The following is a 23654-nucleotide window of genomic DNA, read 5'->3' as shown; positions in this document are numbered from 1 at the left end:
GATATCATCTCCTGGGTCAGGGTGAAAGTGAAATTGAGCAGTTGACTTTAATGTAACAGAGTATGGCCTTAATAGAAAAATAAAAAAAATGTGTAGTTGTAGACTACAGCTTCCCCACCTGCAGACAGTAGTAAGTAAAAATAACGTTAGTCTGCGACATGAGTATGATTGTCTAGGGTGCAAGCTGACTGAGCTGGCATGCCTACAACAAGGTTAATTCAGATAAACAAGAGAGAGAGAAGAAGAAGACTTGTCTACTCCATAGTGCCTAGTAATAGTAATGCCTATAACTCCCACAAATGTTGGATGCAGAGGAAGTGGTAGGATGCTGCAAATGTTAGGTACTGTGCCTGCTACTGTGCCACTATGTGTAGAATTAATGATTTTGTGTTACTGTTTTGCTAAGAGTATTGGTTACACTTGTCTTTTTTCTTTCTTGATATAGCAAATCCTTCCCAACCAAAAGCACAACCAAACAGAAAGGAGTTAGCAGTCATGGCTCGGCACTGGATGCTGGAGGCCTTCTGTACAGAATATTGGCAGCTGGTGGCTCTGGCGGAGGAGGAGGAGGCAGCAGCAGCAGCTGCAGCCCCCTCCAATGTCCCGGGCCCCAGCCAGGCCCCCCCAGTTGTACAACGCCAAGGTCTGGCAGCCGCCCGCCGCGCTTCAGTGAACACTGCTGCCCCCCCTATGGATGCAATTGTAAAGCATTCAAGCACTGCATGCTCCTCCAGATTGTGCGCCTAGAGGAGCGGAATAAGGGTCTAGAGTTTACATATGATGTAAATGTTTTGTAATGGGGTTACTCTTTTACTTCACATGATTTCCTTTGCAGCTGCAGGGCCACAGCCAGTTTTTGGTTGAAATACTCTGCCGATAGTGTAACACACCAACAGATAGATAGGGTACCCTCACTTGTGAGTGACTTGTCCTACAAGTACTGTCAGTCTCTCCTTCTAATCTATGCAGTCTGCAACTGGACTCGGAAGGGAGTGTGTGAATCAATGGATTAATTTCCATATTATTAATTATGCCTCCCCCAAACTTCTTCTCTTACCTGTGATTGATGTTTATTTATACTTAGGCAAAGCGATGACTGCATGGTGATGATGGTTTGGTTACCCAAGATGCCATGGTGGTAATAGTAGTAGACACTGGCAGTAGCATTTGTAAAAAAAGAAAATGAGACAGTCAGTTGCCTGAGGGAGACTCGGGAATGAGTAGTAGAAGTACAGTACACAAGAAGACTGCCAAACAAGAAACCATGATAATAATAAGCAATGCTAAAGTAAAATAAAACATAATGGTGGTGGGGATAGCCTACTACAAGTTACAAACTGTAGTTCACTCGACCTATGAAGTGGACAAGCATAACCTTTAGTGCTGTAAGGATGATGAATCGATGACAGCAAATAATTATGATGGATTATGTTCCTCTGGAAAAAAATTGACTTGCGAATACTGAGCATGGGTGGGCAAGCAGAAGATCCTCGCCCTGCCTTGAGTTAGTGTTGCTTTCACCACATCTGCCCCACCAAGTGTGTATTAGTGTAAATTTAATTTAGTCACACTCCAATATATATCACACAGCCCAGGGGAAGAATGTTAGGGTTTGATGAATGGTTGGGAAGGGGCATTTGAGGCAAAGGTTTGACAAAGTCAAACACTACACTTGGACAACACACCATCTTGGCAGACAACCATCATACATATGTTAAGGGAGAAAAAGGAAATGCATGGATGATGATGACTTGATGATGACGAGTAGTACTAGTAGTACAGGGCAGCAGTATATTATTAATTATTAATATTATGTAATTGCCTTGCCTGTCTGCCTCCAGAGAGATACAAGTTACATACATTGTATGTTCTGTTGTACCAGGCTACCTTTTAAAGCTATCAAAGAACATTAAAAACAGTCTGTAGGAGTCAAATATATAAGCAAACATAGTAAACAACAACACAACACACACAGTCGTAATGATTGAAGAGAAAACATTTATCAAATGAAAAGATGATACCATAAATATGTTATGGTCAAATTGGGAATTGCATCTCGGCATTCCTTTTGGTCCTTCCTTCCATGAACGCTCTCTCCGTCAATCTTAGGTGCCTGCCTGGCGGATGCAGATTGGTAAGGTAAGTGTGAGTTGTTTTTCCCAGTATAGCACAGGGAAAAGGCTGGCCTGTAAGTGTAGATAGAAAAACAAAAGGGATATTGAAAAATCAAGGAGAAAAGTAAAGTTAAACTGCATAAATTAAGGAGAAGTGCAACAAGAAAACTTTCAGAGGTGGCATGGCTAAATCATGTCTCTCTGTATCGAGTTTTAACCTACAACAACAACAACAGGACAGAGCAGGCCCATGGTGCCCACCCAACCTCCACTTAGCTTGGAGTTTGAGCCAGACAGCACTGAGCATACATACACAGCAACATAGCATTTTCCAAATTAAGTAACTAAATCAATGCACTGCTGTCAGTCACACCACTACACTCACCTCCACAACTACAAAGACATCTAGGTCTGGTGTCATTGTTGTTGACTAGTTTACCTTTTAGGCCACTTCATGAAACACCAGAGTTATTCCACCAATCATCTCCGATCCTGCTGACTGACTGTGAGTATGGTATGGTCATCATGGTGTCCATCCTCTAATACAGTGCTTTCCAAACTGTGTGGCGCGACACGTTACTGTGTCGCGCCCCACACGTAGGTGTGTCGCGAGATCGCGACGCGATGACGTAGGCCGGCCGGCCGATATTAGGCCGGAGAATGCGACTTGAGCCCTCTCACCTGAGGATTGCGACGACGTGCACCCGACAAGGCAGAAGGCGGAAGGCGGAGGGCAGAGCAGCTGCGGAGTGGAGCCTCGTAATCTGGAGCTCGATCCCGGACTAGAGACAGGGGGGGGCGGCAGGCATCACGTTCAGCCGCCATGTTTAAAGGTCACTGTCTGAAGCGGTAACATCAAATGTGAGCGAGCTACATTTGTTACCCATGTTTATTTATTTGATTCGCCGCCTGCTTATCTTGGCCTGCTGAGTTCTTAATGGTAGTGCCCCGGTAAAAACACTTTCTGTAAAAGGGAAACGCGCGAGGTGCATTCATTCCAGAGACGTTCCATCGAAGATTACAGTGTCTCTCTAATTTACGGGTGCATACCACAGGTTTTGCTGGCATATGAAGCCCTTTACCGCAAGGCATGTTTTAGAAATGTAGGGCGCATATGTGCCATAAATGTCAACACCTGGCTTTCACGACGGGCTAGCCCCAGCATAAAAAAGCACTGTTTTAAAATCATCAGTGCCTCTGCCATAGTGACCCTCTTCATGTTGCATTTTGTTAATAAACTCAGTAAATTAGGGATTTCTGTATTGTCAGAATAGATTTTGATGTTCTTTCACTGGAAGGGTATGGTAATACTCATGGTTAATGGCCAAAGGTGTCTTTCACTTCCTACACCGGTAAACATATAAATCCCCGAGACTGCTGAGCCTCACTGCCACAGCGTCCCTCCGGATATTAAAGAATTCATGCTCAAGTCCAGGGCACTCACGCTCGCCATCCAGCCACATTCTCAAATTGAAGTGATCTGGCTGCAGCATGGAAACAATATCCACGCACAATAACGAAAAGAATGCCAGTGACCAGCACAGCTTACCTGTACCTGGTAGCAGGACTTTTTTTTATTATTATTAAATCAGGGCTCTTGGTGAACTGTTGTTTTTATTATGCAAGGAACATCCAACAGATCTCAAAGGCCACTACTTACAGGTGATTTCGGGGGTGAAGGGGGCAGGCATCTTGAGTGATGGCTTGCAGATTGTGTGCGCATTCACGCCACCCAAAAACTCCTCATTTTGCGGCGGTGCTAGGAGACAGATTTGTCCTGCCCCGGCACTGATAGCAAATGGCTTTGTTACCGGAGGGCCCACAACAGATTCCACGCAAGGCCCACTGCAAACGTATACACTTCTAAATATTACATAGTGCCTACTTCATCCCTGCGAATATCAAGAGATACTAACACAAAACAGATTGTGTCTGCCCAAAATGCTTGTGTATATTTGCGGATTTGTAACACTTGATATGGGCTTGCCCATCTCTACATAATTAGTGGTGTGCCGTTACAGCAGCCCTATCTACTTCACTGAGTGCCCAGACCTACGCTACTGGGAGACATGCCTGCTGGGACTATATCCCAGGAATAACCAAGCATTTGCAATGCAATAGGTCTCGCATTGGGAAAGTTTGAGCTATTGGTCTTGTAAATGACAATTTTTTTATTTATGTGTTGTTTTTGAAAATAGCTAAATTAATAGCTTTGTCATTTACAATGCCAATAGTTATAACTTTCACAAATGTGACACCGATAGCATTTGTAATGCAACATGTTTTGTATTTACGTGACTTAGATGTATTGATATTACAAATAACAATGGCTTTTAATTTTTTTAAATAATTAATACTTAAAAAATGTATTTAATTTATAATGGCAATAACTTAAACTTTTGTAAATAACTTTTGTGAAGATTATGTTCAGTGTATTTGATTGTGACGAAAATCCAAGAACAGAAGTGAAATATTAACATCTTTTTGTGACATTTGTAATTAAGCTTGAAACATTGAGAGAACATATTTGAACCAGTGATGCTGTGGTGGTGCTGAGTGATGCTGTGGTGGTGCTGGGTGGTGCTCAGTGATGCTGTGGTGGTGCTGGGTGGTGCTGAGTGATGCTGTGGTGGTGCTGGGTGGTGCTGAATGATAATGTGGTGGTGCTGAGTGGTGCTGTGGTGGATTTGCTTGCCTCAGCTAGTGTCAGACCACCTTGCAGTCCACAATTTCCCTATTACTCAATTGGGGGATTTCTATCCGTCTCTCCAAGTCACTCCTCTCCCTCACCAGCATTCTCCAGTTCACTGAAACAGAACTAGCCACTCACTCTGATGATGATGTTTGCGAAGAACAAAATGTATCAGCTATTGAGCAGAGAACCCAAGAATCAATTGAACAATCTTTCTCAGTGCGTAAGAAGTGTAAAGGGAAAATCGCCAATCCACGTTTATATAAGAAAGCTTATATGGAACTGGGGTTCACATTTTCTGGTAATGAAAACCATCCTTGTCCCCAGTGTTTAGTTTGTGGGGAAATACTGGCAAATAAAAGTATGGTGCCAAATAAATTAAAACGCCATTTTACCACAAAACACAGCCATTTGTCAGAAAAACCAGTGGAATACTTTATTGAGCTTGCAAAATCTATAAGGAAGCAGTCTGCATCATTCACAAAGAGAATGAAGACATCAGAGAAAGCTCAAAAGGCAAGTTACTTGGTTGCTCAAATAATTGCCAAAAACAAGGAACCACACACTGTTGCCGAAAACCACCATTAGGCAATCTTGCTGTGCTATTGTTCAAACAATGTTTGGGGCAGAATTTGAGATTGAAGTTAATAAAATCCCTTTGGCAGATAACACAATTGGAAGACGGATTCAAGATATGTCTGCTAACGTTAAGCTGCAAATGAAGGATATTTTTCAAGATGACAATATGATCTTTGCATTGCAACTAGATGAATCAACAGATGTCAGTGGGTTAGCGCAATTACTGGTTTTTATACGTTTCATTCATACTGACACAATTATTGAGCAATTCCTGTGTTGCCTAGAACTTCCATTGAGAACTAGAGGTGAAGATATATTTCAAACTTTAGATTGCTTCATGAAGGAAAATAATTTGCCCTGGTTAAATTGTGTTGGGATATGCACGGATGGCGCACCGTCAATGGTTGGCTCAACAAAAGGTTTTATAGCTTTAGCAAAGAAAGAAAATGAAAATATCATATTTACTCATTGCTTTTTACATCGCGAGGCACTAGTCGCGCAAACCATTGGAAATGAATTAAGGGAAGTTATGGACAAAGTGATTCAAATGGTGAATTACATTAAAAGTCGACCTCTTAAATCAAGAATATTTGCTCATATTTGTGAACAAATGGGGGCAAGGTTTAAAAATCTCCTACTGCACACAGACGTTCGTTGGCTCTCAAGAGGTCGAGTGCTTTGTCGTGTATATGAATTGCGTGACATGATGCTTAAACTTTTTGAGGACAATAAGCAGCACGAATTCTGTGGTCTAATTCAAAACAAACTTTGGTGCACAAAATTGGCATATCTTGCTGATGTATTTGAACATTTGAATAAAATTAACACCAGTATGCAAGGAAAAGGAGAAAATATCTTAACAGCAGTAGATAAAATTTGTGGTTTCAGAGACAAAATAAAAATTTGGGAAAGGAAAGTGAAAGAAGGTAGTTTTGAAATGTTTCCCAAAACAGATGAGTGCCAGATGAAATGCGATATCAGCCCGCTGATTGTTGACCATTTAATATTGCTGGGAGAGAAATTTTCTTATTACTTTCCAAATATTGCAATCCAAGACTATGATTGGATCAGAAATCCATTCCTTTCAGCTGCACCTGGGAACTTCTCTCTTATTGAAGAAGAAGAATTAGCTGAAATAAAAAATGATCGAAGTATGCTCATGATGCATTCAGAGGGTGATTTAGACAGCTTTTGGGTTTGTGTTACAAAAATGCATCCAAACCTAGGTAAAAAAGCGTTAAAAATTCTCTTGCAGTTTTCTACTACATACATTTGTGAAGTATCCTTTTCAACAATGACAAACTTAAAGACACTGAAAAGTGGATGCTTAAAAATGCTTGATGATGAAATGCGAGTGTCTTTATCAAATATTCAACCAAATATTGACCAACTGTGTGCGTCCTATCAGCCTCATATATCTCATTGAAAAAGTAAGACAAGTGCTATTGTTTTTTATTCACATGTTGGAATTCTTGTGCTATGAGACACTTTCCAAATGCTGAGTGTCTTTATCTAATATTCCACCAAATATGATCAGCTGTGCTAATCTTATCCACCTCATTCATCTCAATAAAATAGTAAGTGCTGTTTTTTTTTTATTCAAAGTTTTTCATTCTTGCACATATTTACATAATGTTAGTCATAAAGGACATCATGTTTTGGAAATGTATGTGTTATATTACAAATCATAATCTTTTTTACAAAATCAATTAACGGTTTGCGTGCGATATGTTGTGTCCCCATACATTTTGATATTTACAATTTCTATGACATATGTATTTGTCCTTCTCTCTTACATGCAGTTAATTTTAGCTCAAAGTAGTGAATGGAAAACTTATCGGACTAGTCTTATTCTCTGTTGCCTTTTGGCGTGCTGCGCAGAGGAAAGCTGTCCCACCTGAGTTCAATGCGCAGAGTCCGGTTGAAAAGTTGCATGATTGTTTTATCACTCACAATTCCCCCTTCCAGAACGGATTTTTGTATAACTCATTTTCAGCAAGGCAGCAGGTGGACTTTGTGCGTGGTTGAAAGGGTTGGCAGGGCGTGCACCTGTCCTTTTTTTGCCGTAAATCACTGGGGCATAAGTCAATGTGTGCATTATTATATTCTTGTTTCATGCACAAACCTAACCTTTCTTACACTCAGTTTTGCCAGTCACTGGCTTTGTTAGACCAGATTAACAATTGCTTTATTAACCTTCATGCTTTCTCAAATTTGCTTGGAAATGCACCATTTGCCCACTACTTTTTCAAAAATTTCTTGGGGGGAGAACACCCTCAAACCCCCCTTGGTTGGTTCGCGCTCGCTCGTGTTACCGTGTCCCTCAAATTTTTTTCCCAAAAAGGTGTGTCACCAGCATGGAAAGTTTGGAAAGCTGTGCTCTAATAGATCTAAGGACATTTTCTCCATTCTTAATGAATTAACTAACTTGGATAATGTCTGTCCCAGTATAACCCCGACTCAGTCCCTCTGTAACTCACTGAACACCTACTTCAGTGAGAAAATTGAGGACATTAAAGCCAGCATCCCCCAGTCGGTGATTCCAATTACTACCGGTACGGCAATCATCAACAACAGCTCTGGCATTCTTAGTAGCTTTCCACTGATTACCCATGATCAATTTCAGGAACTATTAACTAGAGTTAAATCCGGTGCCCCCTCAGACAGCTGTCCCCCGTACATTCTAAAAGAGTGTTTTTCCGTTCTCCCGGCCCCGGCCCTCACGCTCCTGAATGACTCTTTGACCTCTGGACTTGTCCCCCTGGCCTTTAAGGAAGCTACGGTCATACCGCTCTTAAAAAAACCTGGAGCTGACTCTTCCTGCAAGGCAAACTACCAGGCCATCTCCTTATTGCCTTATTTGGCAAAGGTGTTGGAGGCTCATGTAGCTAAATGCCTCTCTAACTTCCTAGAGGAATCCGGCTGTTTTGAGCCCCAACAGGCAGGTTTTCGGCCTGCCCACTCAACAGAGGCAGTGGTCACCACAGTCCTGGATACTCTCTGGGACTGTGCAGATAGGCCTCTCCTCAAGCACTGGTGCTCCTGGATTTGTCGGCCGCGTTCGACACGGTCGATCACAACATCTTGATCGACTGTGTCGGTCAGGCCGTCATCCGGGGCACGGCAGCCTGTTGGCTGACATCCTTCTTGGAGAGTCGCTCTCAAGCAGTACGGCTCGGACACCTAGTTGGTTCAAAACAGTTCATCACATGCAGAGTTCCACAGGGCTCCTCCCTGTCACCCCACCTGTTCAACCTCTACATCCTCCCACTGATTCAGGCCCTTAGAGACGAGCAGGTGATGGTATTTAATTACGCTGACGATTTACAGCTGTTGTTTACGATTGATAACTCTGAAACCTCCATCTTGCATTTTCAATCGACCATGAGGTACATTAAAGCCTCGATGGACCAAAATCAGCTGAAATTAAACCCGGGAAAAACTGAGTTAGTTCTCACTGGAGATAGCGCCAAACACTGGGGTCCCCATTAATGGCCGTTGGATTTGGGTCAAGCCCCGACTCCATCACCATCGGCAAAGACACTTGGGATCACCGTGGACTGCGATCTCTCGCTAAAAGCACAAGTGGGCCAGGTGGTCTCTAAGTGCTTCTTCCAATTGAGGAAAAACTGGAAGGTCCGGCGCCTTCTCACCTTGGAAGCGGTTACCCAGGTAGTGATCGCCACCGTTTTGTCCCATCTGGACTACGCAAAATCTATTTACTTAGGTCTCCCCCTTTACTTGTCAGAACGTCTCCAGATGGTGCAAAATTCTGCCGCCAGATTGATTTTGAATCAACCTAGGTGGCACTCAGCCACCCCCTTACTCATGAAACTCCACTGGCTTCCGGTGATCCAACGTTGCACCTTTAAAACAGGATGTATGATTTTTAAATCCTTACATTGCAGAAGCCCCAAATTTATTGACCAACTTATTACAAGGTATGTACCATCTCGTAACCTCCGTTCATCCAATCACGGCCTCCTTCAGATACCCTCCTCTAAATTCAAGCGTTCTGGCGGTCGCAGGCTTGCAATACTGGCTCCTGGTCTGTGGAACACCTTCCCTCTTGAGATTCGGACCTGCCAGGACCTCCTATTATTCTGGAAAGCTTTAAAGACATGGCTCTACAGACAAGCATACCAATAACTCTCCATCTCACATCCATGATTTTGTTACTGTTGATTTTAGCGCCAAGAAACCAACCAGTGATAGTGCGCTCAATAAATGCCTTATTAACATAACATAACATAACATAACATAACATAACTCTGTAGTGTACCGAGTGAGTCCAGAAACAAAAATGCAATGGATCGGCCTGCAGTAGTATAATTTTGTTATTGAACAACAAGAAGGGAAACATTGACGTGAGTCACTTTTTTTGGGTGTAGATTAAATACTAGTAGACATCATGCACAACAACAACACAAATACCAATCAGTTAGCGTCCAATGCATGCCATCATTTACCCGTAAAGGAGGAAAGATATGGTCAGGGTCTTTGGAGGGACTCGATGAGGCAGGCACACATTTCACATTTCTTGTAGTAGTCTCCTTCCAATGTCTGGCTTAAGGGAAATGGATTTAGGGTGAGTCAGGACTGGAGCAGGACTCGAAGGAGTAGACTTACTTCTTCACTGACTGCACACAGCTGCAACTCCAATCTGGCAATAAAAGAGTAAGACAGTGGTGATGGATTTGTTGTGATTCGAACCAGAACAACAGAGACACACACAAATATTAAAACTAAATAAGCAAGAAAGAAAGTAACAAGTTGAAAGCGTAGCTGTGGTCAGGGAAGTAGAGCTCCTCCTCAAACTCTGGTGGTTCACCCAGAAGTAGGTCATCTAACACACTAGTTCCAAGACCTAAGTTGCCATCATCATCTTCCTGCTGTGCTACTTCAGGTATGGTGTAATCCGGTGGTATAAAGCGCGGAGTCATTTTGATCATGGTTAACCTCTCCACGTTTTGGCGTGAGAGACTGGTCCTTCTCACTGTCACAACGGCACCAGCAGCACTAAAAACATGCTCAGAAGAGACACTTGTGACAGGGCAAGCCAGATAGTTTATTGCCAGCCTGCTGAGCACTGCCCATTGACGCTTTTTTCAATAACAATACAGCAATGGGTTTTGATCAATGTAGACCTCTGTTGGGTCATCCAGATAGCCCTGGACTATCCTCTCAATGCTCAGGGGTGCCCCGCTTTGCTCTGCCTCTTTTGCCTTTGCCTCAGCACTGGAGCTAACAAGCCCTTGCTGTAGAAACCATTCCTATGTCGATTTTGGTGAGGCTGATGCTCCTGTTCTTGTTGTTGTTGATAGTTGCTGTTGATATTGTTCTTGTTGTTGTTGGTGGTTTTGGCTGCGGTGAGCCAACTGCACTACCCTCAGGCACTGAAGTTGAACTTGATGCTGGCTGCCCTGCAGTACTTGTTGTGGCCTATAGTAGCGGGCCTCTAATTCCTGTCCATTCTTTTTCTAAGAAACTGGCTTCCGCAGCGATCCAAGTTTTGTAGTTGGCAACACCCCCTTCTGAAAAGGGAATCAATCTATTCAGTACTGGTTTGTGCCGTGGATCCAGAATTGTGGCACAAATGTAATGGTTTGTTAACACCATGCCTCTTTGCACCCTTGTATTTTCAGATAAGCAAAGGGTTAAACTTTCCACCAACTCATATGCTTCTTTTTTTTCCTCCACACCTACGTACATTGCGGACACACCCTTCAGCTGTTCCTGTAGCATGTGAAACAATGGGATAGCTTGGCCCATAATATAGTCCTCCTTGCTGACTTCACGGGTGAAGAGCTTGAAAGGAAGTAGCATTTCTGTCAGGCATTTAACTTGACCCCATTGGTCCCTCTCAATGATCATGCCTTTCACAGTAACATCCCCTCTTTGCATGACATATTCAATGATTGGTCTGTACTGCTCAAAAAGACGCTCAAAGTGGTACAAAAGGGGGTGGCAGAGTGGGCTAAAGAACGGTGATAGATTAAACCCAGATCTGTTGACTGGGTGTGAGGGTTTGATTGGTTCATATGCTCCGTCCATCACCACCCCCTTTTGTACCGCTTTGTTCGCCATAAGTTGGCAGGGTATGCTCAGACGTGAGTTCCTCGCTCACTTTGCCACTGAATTCAAGCAAGCGGGCTGAAGATGGCTGAAATGCCAGAAACCGGTCCTCGGAAGCTTGTTTCCGGTCCAGGGAAGTCATGGCGTGGCAGTTCGGGATGGACTGTTCCCATGAGGCACAGGGTCAGACTGATTTGCATATGGCCACGTCTGAACTGGGGTGGCAGAGTGGGCTAAAGAACAGTGATGGATTAAACCCAGATCTGTTGACTGGGTGTGAGTGTTTGATTGGTTCATATGCTCCGTCCATCACCACCCCCTTTTGTACAGATCTGCGTTTAATCCATTTGTTCGCCATAAGTTGGCAGGGTATGCTCAGACGTGAGTCCCTTGCTCTCTTTGCCACTGAATTCAAGCAAGCCGGGCTGAAGACGTCTGAAATGCCAGAAACCGGTCCTCGGAAGCTTGTTTCCGGTCCAAGGAAGGCATGGCTTGGCAGTTCGGGCTGGACTGTTCCCATGAGGCACAGGGTCAGACTGATTTGCATATGGCCATGTCTGAACCGGGGTGGCAGAGTGGGCTAAAGAACCGTGATGGATTAAACCCAAATCTGTTGACTGGGTGTGAGTGTTTGATGGGTTCATATGCTCCGTCCATCACCACCCCCTTTTGTACCGCAAAAAGACGTTCAAGCATGTCATAAGTTAAGTTCCAACATGTTGGCACCTCCTGGATGAGTGCTTTAAATGATATTATATTACCACGTTGAATGATCCTCAGCTGCTTCCAGGCTTTAAAAGAATGGCTGAAATGTGTGAAGATTCGTCTGCAGGTGGTCAGTAAGTTGCTGACTCAGTCTTCTTTTTTCAGAAAGTCTTGAACAATGATGTTAGTGCAGTGCGCCAAACACAGGACCCTGAAATAGCCACCATCGGCCATGGCCTTAACTATATCACTGCCATTGTCCGTGGCAACAAAACCAATGTTAAGCCCTCTTGGTCGCAGCCATTCAAAGACCTTGCTGTCGAAGTCTTCCAAAATGTTTGAAGCAGTATGACATTTTTCCATGGAGAACATGGCTACAGTTGCATGTTTCAGAGTGGCATTAAACATCTCAGTAGTGTCAACAATACCTGCTACAGTTATCTTTTCTCTAACCCCCACAAAAGATATCCAGTGTGCAGTGATGCACATGTAATGAGTGGCTTGGCAACTGGTCCACATGCCTATTGTCAGGTGGATAGTGTGAACAGCATTCTGCTGCAAAGCTTGTGCAAGCAATTCCAGCACGTCGTGATGTAGTTCGGGAACAGAACTCAGGCAAAATAGGACCAGCTGGGAACCTTCCATTTTGGGCAGATGGCTGTCACAAATTCAAGAAAACTCACCTCTTCCACAAAAGAAAAAAGGGAGGAGGTCCAGCGCTAACATTTTAGCCAGCTTTGCGTTGTACAATCGTGCCGATGGGTGGTTGCGTTTGTACTGCCCCTCAAATCTAAACATGCTGAGAATGGTAGCCTGGATTTTTTTCTTTTCTGGTGCCACTGATTTGGGTGACTTCTTGACACCAGATGTTGTTAGGCTCAAGGCACGTTTTTTTGTTGCGTTACTCTCTTGCCTGGGACCCCTTGGTGTCTCAGCCTGACTCTTACTCTTGTGCCACTGCAATGTTGCTAATGAGGATGTGGGTGGTAGCACTGCACTGCTGGTGTCAGGGCTACTTTTTGTACCAAAGAAAATGTCTCCCTCTTATTCACCTTCCACCGTGATTGGATCTATTACTTCTTCATCCACACCAACATCAATGGGTGCAGTTTTTTGGCCGCTAAGGTGTGTTTCCCACTGGATCAAGTGGTGTTTTTTCAGGTTTGCGTTGTTTGGCCTCCGGTACCATAGTTTGTATCAAGCTTACCCCGACTAACACCTTGTCCACAAATGGAACATATAGCAATGTTCATCTCCTTCCTACTAACCGAAACAAAGTCCCAAACTGGGGAGGTCAACTTTCTGGCGCTGCTGATGCCACGTGCAATGCTGGATGAATTGGTAGGTGGGCGTGAAGTTTGACTCTCTGCAGTACCTGCTTCTACTGAGGTGGTTGTGGTGGATGTAGGTGGCTGCCGGCAAAATATGGAAGATGGAGGTGGTGTTGGCAGTATGATATGTGTTGGGGGTATCTGTGCCACATCCCTCACAGCAATTTCGAATGGGGTAATGTCGGTCTCCCCTAGGGCAGGACTGATGTCCATGATGACTGGCTAGTCAACACCCTCTTCTTCTACATCTACCTCCATAGCTCTAAGGCTTTCTGGAACCTTCCTTTTCCCTAGCCTTGACTTGGGACATGTCTCACTTTCAGACTGAGATGGGATCCAAGTGGCATCTATATCATCAGAAGGGGGGCTTGCAGAAGAAGTTGATGGACTAACACTCCTTTTCCTTGCTGTGCATCTGGAAGACAATGGATCTTCTGAAAGGGTGGCTTGTTCTTCTTCCTCTGTTGGAAGTTCAATCTCCTGAACGTCCCCTACTTCAGGAGGAACAACTACAATTGGGGCGGTTGCGGCTGTTGTTGTCCACTTATCTCAGTTCTCTGCATTGATTGTATATTACCTTGCAATATCGTTAAGTCAATTTCAACATCACTGCTCGTCGGCGTTGGACTCCTGATTAGATTGGCTACCTCTGAAACAGACATGGGCTTGGGCCTCGGTTTGTGGCGTGGGTCCACTGATGTAGGGGGGTTGCTCCCAGCTTGCTCCCCGGACACCGCTGCTGCAGGCGCAATCTTTGGTTTCCCAAAAAAGATCTTGGGTGACATACTGGTCTTGGTAAGTGGCAGTGCCTTCTTCTCACTGGCAACTTTGTTGGTACTGGAGGACCTGGTACCTTTCTTTGGGGCCATCTTGAAGATGTAAACAGCACTCAGTGGCACAAGTTGAAGAGATGTCTGTGGTCACAGGTCACGTGACGTCGTGCGCACAGGACTTCTGTCTGGCAGTACAATGGGTGATGACGTCTCCAACTCTTTTGTGCACCTAAAAGCAAAGAAGGGAGAAGAACATCAGTGAAACGTGGTATTCTTTGTTGTGGTTCAATTACTACTAGTACAAACAAACAAATATAATCTATAACTTAGTGTGTGGTCACGTTTGTTAGTGTTATTAATATTATTAAATGTATTACCTCAGTTAGTTAAAAAAACATAACAATACAGTTTAGCCATTTGTGAGACTTTGACAAAAAACAGGGGCTTGCATGGTTGGTGTATTAGTATACAGTACACTGAGGAGGGATAGGATAGCAGAAGAAGAAAAACAAAAATACAAATGTAACGGACCCGGTTTGACATTGTGCATCACGTGGGCTTCATCATTCAGGGAGCTGCAGCAGACAATGGATAGAAGCAATAAGCCAAGAGGAACAAAGGAAAGACATGCAGGCCTAATGAAGAAGCACACTGGCTGCCTTTACAAAATGGCTGCCAGCCACATAGCCAGGCCACAACAACAAAAAAAGGGAAGACAGACAAGGCAGGCGTATGGCAAAAGCACACTGGCTGCCTTCTCAAAATGGCTGCCAGCCACATGGTCAGTCACTCACAACAACAACAAGCAGGAGGCCTGGAAAACAATGATCTCAAGCAATCCTATATGGTCACAGACTTTAAAAAATGGCCCCTGGGCACACAGGGAGGCTCAGCCAAGGCAAATGCTGGCCCACTAATACAAACACACTCACACACTGGCCAGACAAGGGAGGCATGCTAAACTATAACACAGCTTTAATACAACAATGCCAAAAACAGGGCTAAAAAAAGGTTTGCAAGTTGCACAACAACCACACACATCCAACAAAGGCATTTATTTAACACACATGAAAAAAGTGAAATACCCCCAAAAAACATTTTGCATGTCAATTCAATGCCATTGATGCCCTAAATGATGTTTAAATTCAACAGACACCACAGAAACAGTTGTTTCATGCACCCATGAGTAGCTCTGGGCCTATTGGTTGGAAAACTCATTGGTAAACTACGCCACATAGTAAATCAATTCAAATCACTAATATTGCAAATGCATTAAAAAATGTAGCAAACTGTGCTACATTTTTTGCTGAATAAAAGTCCTAAAACATAAAAGAAGAAAAATTTGCATCCAAAAAAACAACCAGCAAGAAGGCAAAGCCACCACAAATAAGGCTTGCAGACCTAATGCAGAAGCACATTGGCTGCCTCTGCACAAAATAGCCACCAACCAAATGGCCAGGCCACAACAACAAGAAAAGGAAGACAGACAATACAGGCCTATGGCAAAAGCACACTGGTTGCCTTCACAAAGTGGCCGCCAGCCACATGGCCAGGCCACAACAACAAGAAAGGGAAGACAGACAATGCAGCCCTATGGCAATAGCACACTGGCTGCCTTCACAAACGGTTGACAGCCACATGGCCAGGTCACAACAACAAGAAAGGGAAGACACTGACAGGCAAGGCGGCCCTATGGCAAAAGCACACTGGTTGCCTTCACAAAATAGCCACCAGCCACATGGCCTGGCAGGCCACAACAACAAGAAAGTGAAGGCAGATAATGCAGGCTTATGGCAAAAGCACACTGGCTGCCTTCACAAAATGGCCGACAGCCACATGGCCAGGTCACAACAACAAGAAAGGGAAGACAGAAAATGCAGGTCTATGGTAAAAGCACACTGGTTGCAATTAACACAAAATCGCCACCAGCCACATGGCCAGGGAGGCCACAACAACAAGAAAGTGAAGGCAGACTGTAGCGGGGACAGGCAGTCCACCGAGGAAACGGACATGATAATAGACTGGTGGACAGTTACCCCCCTCTCACCCGCTTCTGTCTCCTCTCACCAGGACAATCCTTATCACCCCAAAGAATAGCAAGACAAAACGGAGTCACTATGGACACCTGAAGACGTAAACAGACACGGCACCTTTAACTGGAGAATCCCGGAGAACGAGACTCCTCCCCTCGGGAGTGTCATCACGGCAGGGACATCAAAAGAAGGAGGAACCCGGAATTGGTCGGACGGCGTTTCCCTGGAGGAAGTAGACGGAGAGTGCGAGAGAAGGAGAACCGAGAAACCAAAGAGAGCTGAGGAAGAAGACGGGATGGACCAGGCTACAGAGGACCGGTGCAGCAACATCACGCCAGGAGGCCCACGTCCCCACGAGCCGCCCCGCCACGTTCCCACGGGAGGAGCGTGGCTCGAACAGGTACGGGGCAAGGTTGCGGGCTGGGTGGGTCTGAGTAGCCAGTCTACCTTGCCGCCTCACACTAGTGTAAATACCTGTACAGTCCCAACTCCCCTGTATCCTCCCACGAGCACTTGAGCACGGAAGTCAGTTGTGTGTACCACTTGAGCACTCGGTGTCCCTCACTCCCCGGTCCCTCGCCTTAGAAACGTCCCGAACAATCCCCCTAATTTTTGCCCTTGGGTTTTTCTCTTGCTTTTGGGTTCGGACGGACGGGAGCGTTCCACCTGGTACCGGACCATTATCAACCTGGCATCCCCGAAGTTTACCAAGACGGACCCGGCAGCCTTTGCAAGAGAGAGAATAACCAGCAGACAAAGAAGAGCATATCTAAAAATAAAGCCCTTTTTAAAAGCACTTCTTAAAGCTTCAGACTCCATTACTCCTGCGCCAGTCGCCCCTATAACACAGACAATGCAGGCTTATTGCAAAAGCATACTGGCTGACTTCACAAAATGGCCGCCAGCCCCATGGCCAGGTAGGCCACCCACAACAAGAAGCAATAAGCCAAGAGAAACAAAGGAAAGAACACATGCAGGTCTATGGCAAAAGCACTACCACCACCACAAAATGGTCATCCGCCACATGATCAGTCACTCACAACAACAGCAAGCAGGAGGACTGGAAAACAATGAACTCAAGCAGGCTTATATGGACACTGACTTTACAAAATGGCCCCTGGCCACACGGGGAGGCTCAGCCAAGGCAAATGCTGGGCCACTTTTACAAACACACTCACACACTGACCAGACAAAGGAGACATGCTAAACAACACAGCTTTAAAACAACAATGCCAAAAATGAAAATCGAAATGGCTGAAAAAGGTTTTCAAGTTACACAACAACCACACACATCCAACAAAGGCATTTATTTAACCCCTTGCATGCTTCGGACGGCCCCCGGCCATCACGCGTCACGGTGGGCATGTGCGGAGGACGGCCGAGGGCTGTCCGAACACTGCCTACTATTTAAATCGCCAGCAATCATGAAAATGTGCGCAGCACACAAGGTGTTAACACACATGAAAAAAGTGAAATACCCCAAAAAACACATTTGCATTTTAATCCAATGCCAATCATGCCCTAAATGATGTTTAAATTTAACAGAAACAGTTGTTTCATACACCCATGAGTAGCTCTGGGCCTACTGGCTGAAAGGCCTATTGGCAGACTACTGGGCTAGTCACTTAACCACTTGGACGCTAAGGGGATCCAGCTCATATAATGAGATTTCCATTGAAATGAATGGGCAGTGCATGACAAGTTACCCTTGTCATTAGATAAATATTGCAAATTGATTTTAAAAGTTGTAGAAAATGTAGTAAAATGTGCAACATATTTCCTTTATAAAGAAGAGAAATTACTTACAAAGAAACAACTAGGACTCTACTGAAACTATAGGCCCCCCACCACAATAAAAAATTTTAAAAAGATGAAAAGTACAAAAAAAGTAGGTGCTATGCTATGCCCCAAACAAACAACAACAATTTTCCAACTTACTTATGAAATCTCAAATTCAAAAGTCCTCAAATCCAATGATATATGATGCAGCAGACACCAAGAGGGATCCTTCCAGCTCCAAATCCAAATGAAAAGTGAACAGAAGATGGACAAAGCACTGGGAGGAGCCTGCTGGACAGGAACAGGAAGTTGTAGACTCTGGGGCACTTCCTTCCTCTTAAACAAAAATTAAAAATAGAAAAAGGACTCCTTGCACGAAAAAATAGAGCCAAATATAAATCTGAGGAGTTTTCATAATCTAAATCATCATTTCGAGAAGGTTTTGATGCTGCTATGGGAGTGTCTTCTCCAGATTGCAAATTTTGCTTGTTCTGGATTGCGATCTTCACAAAACTACATCCCGATGTTCGACGTCGCACCCGGATGACGTGTTCGCGATTGCACACCAAATCTTGTGGCACTCGCGAACGGACGGGAAATCTTGTTGGCGATCGCAGGCACCCGGTAAGTCGCTCCCCCATGCCCAAAAACATATTTTGGGTGAGCAAACACAAACAAAACTCCGCTCCGGTGCAGAGCGCAGAGTTTTCGGTAACCCTGTGTTCTACACGGAACGCAGAGTTACCAAAAATCCGCAAACTCCGCGAGCGGAGCGGTGTTTTCCGCCCAGGGTTATTAGGCAGGAGGTTGACATGCATGTTATACAAATACTGCCATCGACACAACTGTGTGTGACAGTTGTAGGCTGGTTTTTTAGTAATGGGAGTGGATGTGGGTCCACAATAAAGAATAAGATCACAAACTTGTCAGGATAACACATTTTCAATAGTGTAAACCTGGACTTAACCCCTTGGTAGTTATGGCACAAAACAGCTAAGCTCAACTTAGGAAAATGCGCAAATTATCTAGCAATATCAAAACAGAAAAAATTCAAAACACGGCACAGTACAAATTCTAGAGCCAGTTTCTAAGGATAGAGACAAATGACAAAAATCCAATAAGGAGAACTGAAGCTATGCATTTTTAAAGATGTAAAACAAAAAGCACCAGGAAAAAGTAAAGCGTCAATCAGTAGTCACTGTCCGTGGTTGACAAGGACCTATGCGCAACTTCAGGCCGACTGTGATGGAGCTCGTGTTTCCCAGCTTCGTGTTACCACAATTCAATAATCAACTCCAGATGTAGGGAGAGGCCATGTGTTTCACCCAAGATGGAGTAACGTCTTGTTTGGAGAAGAAAAACCGTGAAGAAGTCTGTGGTCTACAACCACTAGAGACGAAACACGTGTTGGCGACGGCTAGACTGTACTAAGAAGGATTACTGCAGAATAAAAGAAGAAGAGAAGAAACACATCACTTGTCATTTGTCTATATATACTCTTTAATGTTTGTTAGCTCAGGATATACTTTGTATTCAATGATATACAGTGAATGGGGTGGTTCCAGACATAAATGTACGGTTGACAAAAGAATTGAGAATTATTTCGTTGGAACCACGGGGGTTGCGCCTTTAGTCACATTGAAGGGTCACCTTCAATTTGGGTTGTTCACGTACTTTAGCTTACAGTGCTGTCATAACTGTATGTTTATTTATGTAATTTTTCTTTTGCTCTCAAATATATGATGCTGTATGCACATTCTAAAAGTCTACCAAGAGTCTCCTGGTTTATCCTCCTGTGTAAAGTCTTTGACTTACATACCTAACCGAAGTCATTGATTTGGCAGGAAAAGCTCTGGCTGTGAGAAATTAAAGTTTTGTGATCTTCGAAGTTCTTTTTTTATCTGGTGGATACTTTATGTACCTTTGTCCAGTCAAGATCTCTACCTTCATAATTAGGGCCTGATTTAGAGTTTGGCGGATGGGATCCTTGTCTCAAAAGTAATGGATGTTCCATGTCCATTATGCCATTATGTCCTATGACACTTGTAAAATGGCTGACAGGATATCCGTCACATTTGTGATGGAGTATCCAATCCCCCAACCTTTAAATCAGGCCTTTAGTCTTTTTTATGGAGCTAAGCATTCTACCCCCTCCCTCTATCGTGTGAGTCAGCCCGGGCTTCTGCAGTGGCTCGGCTGGGCTGTGTCTGGAGTCTTTTCTCCAGCACCCTAGTTTTTCACAGATCTTTGCACGACCATTTCCATATTTACATACCTTTGTAAACTGGTTAACAAGGCTTTCTTTTTCTCTAGTTCCAGTACCCCCTGGGCCCCACTCTGCATTTTCCTTACATTTGTATTTAACTTTTACTGCCGTAGTGTGAGAATGCATTTCATGAAAAGGAATATAAAGTAGGTTTGCCAAAAGAAAAATACCAGCCATTTATAGTTTAAAGAGCCTGCAAAGGCCTTGTATTGACAATGATAAGGGTATAAACAAAAGAGTATGTATTCATTTGTAATGTGACTTTTTTGTCTTTGTTCCCTTTAATTATCAGTCATGGATTACTCACAGTGATCACAAGCACTCATACTGATCACCATGCACTCACACCGTTCACCCTGCAATCACAGTGACCAGACTGCACTTAAGCCACTCGCCATGAACTCACACCTTTCTCCCTACACTTACCCTGTGGTCACATGAGCACACCGGACACTCTACACTCACAGTGATCATTCTGCACTCATAATGCACTTGCCCTGTTCACCCTGTACCTCATCCTGCAGTCACACGAGCACACTACTCACCCTGCACTCATGTGACACTTTACTCACCTGTTCCCCTCACTGCTTACTCTGCAATCTCACTCAAACAAGTCCATCACTAACCATACATTCATTCGTCCCATTCTACTCTTACATTGGCACCCAAATTCATGTGGTCACTTCACTCACCCGGCAGTCACTCCTCTCACCCTACTCTCACACTGGTGCATCACTCACTGTACACTCACATGGGCACTCCTGTCACCCACACAGTTCAGAGGGATAATCTGCCTGCTACAAAGTACATGTACCATGCAGATCACAGAACTGAGTGTGAGTAAACTATGAGTAGGGCTATAAAATGAAATGTTGTCAGAAAGGGGCTATAGAGAGATGAGGTGCGATGTTGGCGAGTGGTAGTGAGGGAATTCATGGAGAAGAAGGAAATGAGGGAGGGGCGCCAAAATAGACTGTTGCACTGTGCGCGACCAATGTTAGGGCCAGCCCTGGCTGGGAGTCTTAGCCCCCCTCTCCCCCCTGAAGTTTAGGTCTTGTTTCACCCCTGGCTTCAGCATTTCATAACTGAAGCATTTTCAATAATCTATACAACGAAGCCATAGTTGTTGCTTATTTAATTTACGCAAGTAACAACCATTGACAAAGCCAATAGTCCAGGCTTGTTGTAGGTGTAATGTTACTTGTTGTATTATATATCTGGGTGCAATGACTGAAGTAACAAAATACTAATCGGGCGGCACACTATGTTAAGCACAGATTTTTAACTTCTGTTTTTAAGCCACACCCATGATTGCCTCATCCACTCCCCTTTGAGAGGCCACCCCAGTTGTTTTTCCATTCCACTTACAGCCCTGTGAGGGGCTATTTATTCTTCTCTGCTTGATTTATCGCAATCTGAATGAGATTGGTCCTTTCCTTCTGACACAAAAGTTTTCCTTTTCCCAGCCCACATGATCTCCTAGATCCGCAGGTGCCGATGTTGTGACTATGCAAGTGTGAGGAATCGTGTGCACGCCTTCCCTTCATCCATAAGTTTGTGTATTCTTTAATGCCAAATGTGCGTGCATAACAGCGCTGTGACGCCCCACCACAGCATTTTCATCAAGAATTGGAACATAGGGGTAACATTTGTATCCCTTGCTGCTACACTGCAAAGATGAGGAAAGCTTGATTTTCTATCAAACATATTGGTATACAATGCACAGTTTAAGTAGACTGGTCTTAATTTTTGTACATATCGGTTTTGATTATTAGGCAAATGCATTGTGGGTTGGGTAGTTTTCAGTATATTCCACGAGCACTACAGGGCACCGGGTTGCATTTCAATCAAGGTCTGATGAGGAACACGTGGGTTAACAACATATAAGAAAGGGTCGAGGGAGAAGGAAAACAGATGGTATTTTTTTAAACGAGTGAAGACACGCAGATTTTCAGTTGCCGGTTAAACGAGGTAAACAGTCAGGGTTTTTAAGTGGGTTGATAACATCACAGTAAGTTTGTGGAGGTTATTTTTGGTATAGCTTTAGTGCAACTATATCTTCATTTACACAGGTTCTTAAGAGGGGAGAGAGCAATCACATTTAATGGCAGATTGGGTTACAATTGCAGTTAACTTTACTATGCAGGAACGAAATGTCTAGTGTTTTGGTACCACTATTGATGCCGCTCCTTTTAATTCATTTACAGTACCCCTGAAGAAGAACTATCGTTCGAAATGCATTGGGTTCATTTACTGTACCAACTTAAGGATGGTTGAAAGCACGTGTCAATGTTTAAGCTTTCGGCAGCATCTGGCATTTGAAAATGCGGAATAAATTATTCCACTTCAACCTGGCCGTCTCTGAAGTGATTTCTTAAAAATGAAGAATGGAGTATCAGTTTCAAAAAATTTCATTGGATTAAAATGGATTACTTTGGTTTACTAGACGGAAATTTTGGTTCACTGTCAGAGGAAAATGTCCTCATGTTCGCAGTGCAGCAGCAAGGGATACAAATGTTACCCCTATGTTCCAATTCTTGATGTTGTGACTCTACCATGTTTCGCGTGATCCAGAATGGGATGGCGAACCTTCTCCTGGCTACAAGATGACGAAACTCCCTCCATGTTGATTTAAGATCTTCCAAGTCTCTAATGACGTTCAGATTTGTTATTAAACCTGGCTGTTTCAACATCCCTAATTTTTAGACTCCTTAGTATTATGTCCCTTTCCAGCACTAGAACGACATTTACTGCAAGCAGTGCGCTTTAAACTTTAAAATATATACATACCGATCACACCAGAGTCCAAATATAATGCCCATAAATCACAGGGGCTGCTTCAAGTACAGGGAAGTTGACCAGGGAAGCTGAAATGGCCCTAACTGTGTGCACGGAAGCGCCAGATGTTCTGCTGGATGCAAAGTGTCCTAGTAGAAGAAGCTAATTAAACTGTTATGGATCTCCCTGCATAGTACATGTAAGTACAGTGCCAAAATAAACATTATAGAATGCACCTATTCAGTGAAAGGGTGAGTTGACTTCTCAGCCACAAGTACCGTAAAAGGATCTTTACTCCAGTGTATCAATCAGTAGCCACTCTCTCTTCTTCTACACATTGTTAAGGGGCCAAAGGTCACCTGTACTATGGGCTAGGACCCTTTTTGAGAGTATCCCCAGTCCAGATATCTGTTGGGAGAACAACTAAATCACTGTGTAGTCTATCCCGGTGGTTTTAGAATGTTAGGCCACTGAAACTAACAAAAAACCTAACTGTAAATTGGAATGTACAGAGTAGAGTAACAGTCAA

The sequence above is a fragment of the Lissotriton vulgaris genome, chromosome 2_1, assembly GCF_964263255.1.
Source record: "Lissotriton vulgaris chromosome 2_1, aLisVul1.2, whole genome shotgun sequence".
In the NCBI taxonomy this organism is placed as follows: Eukaryota; Metazoa; Chordata; class Amphibia; order Caudata; family Salamandridae; genus Lissotriton; species Lissotriton vulgaris.
Note: the sequence above shows the minus strand (reverse complement) of the source record.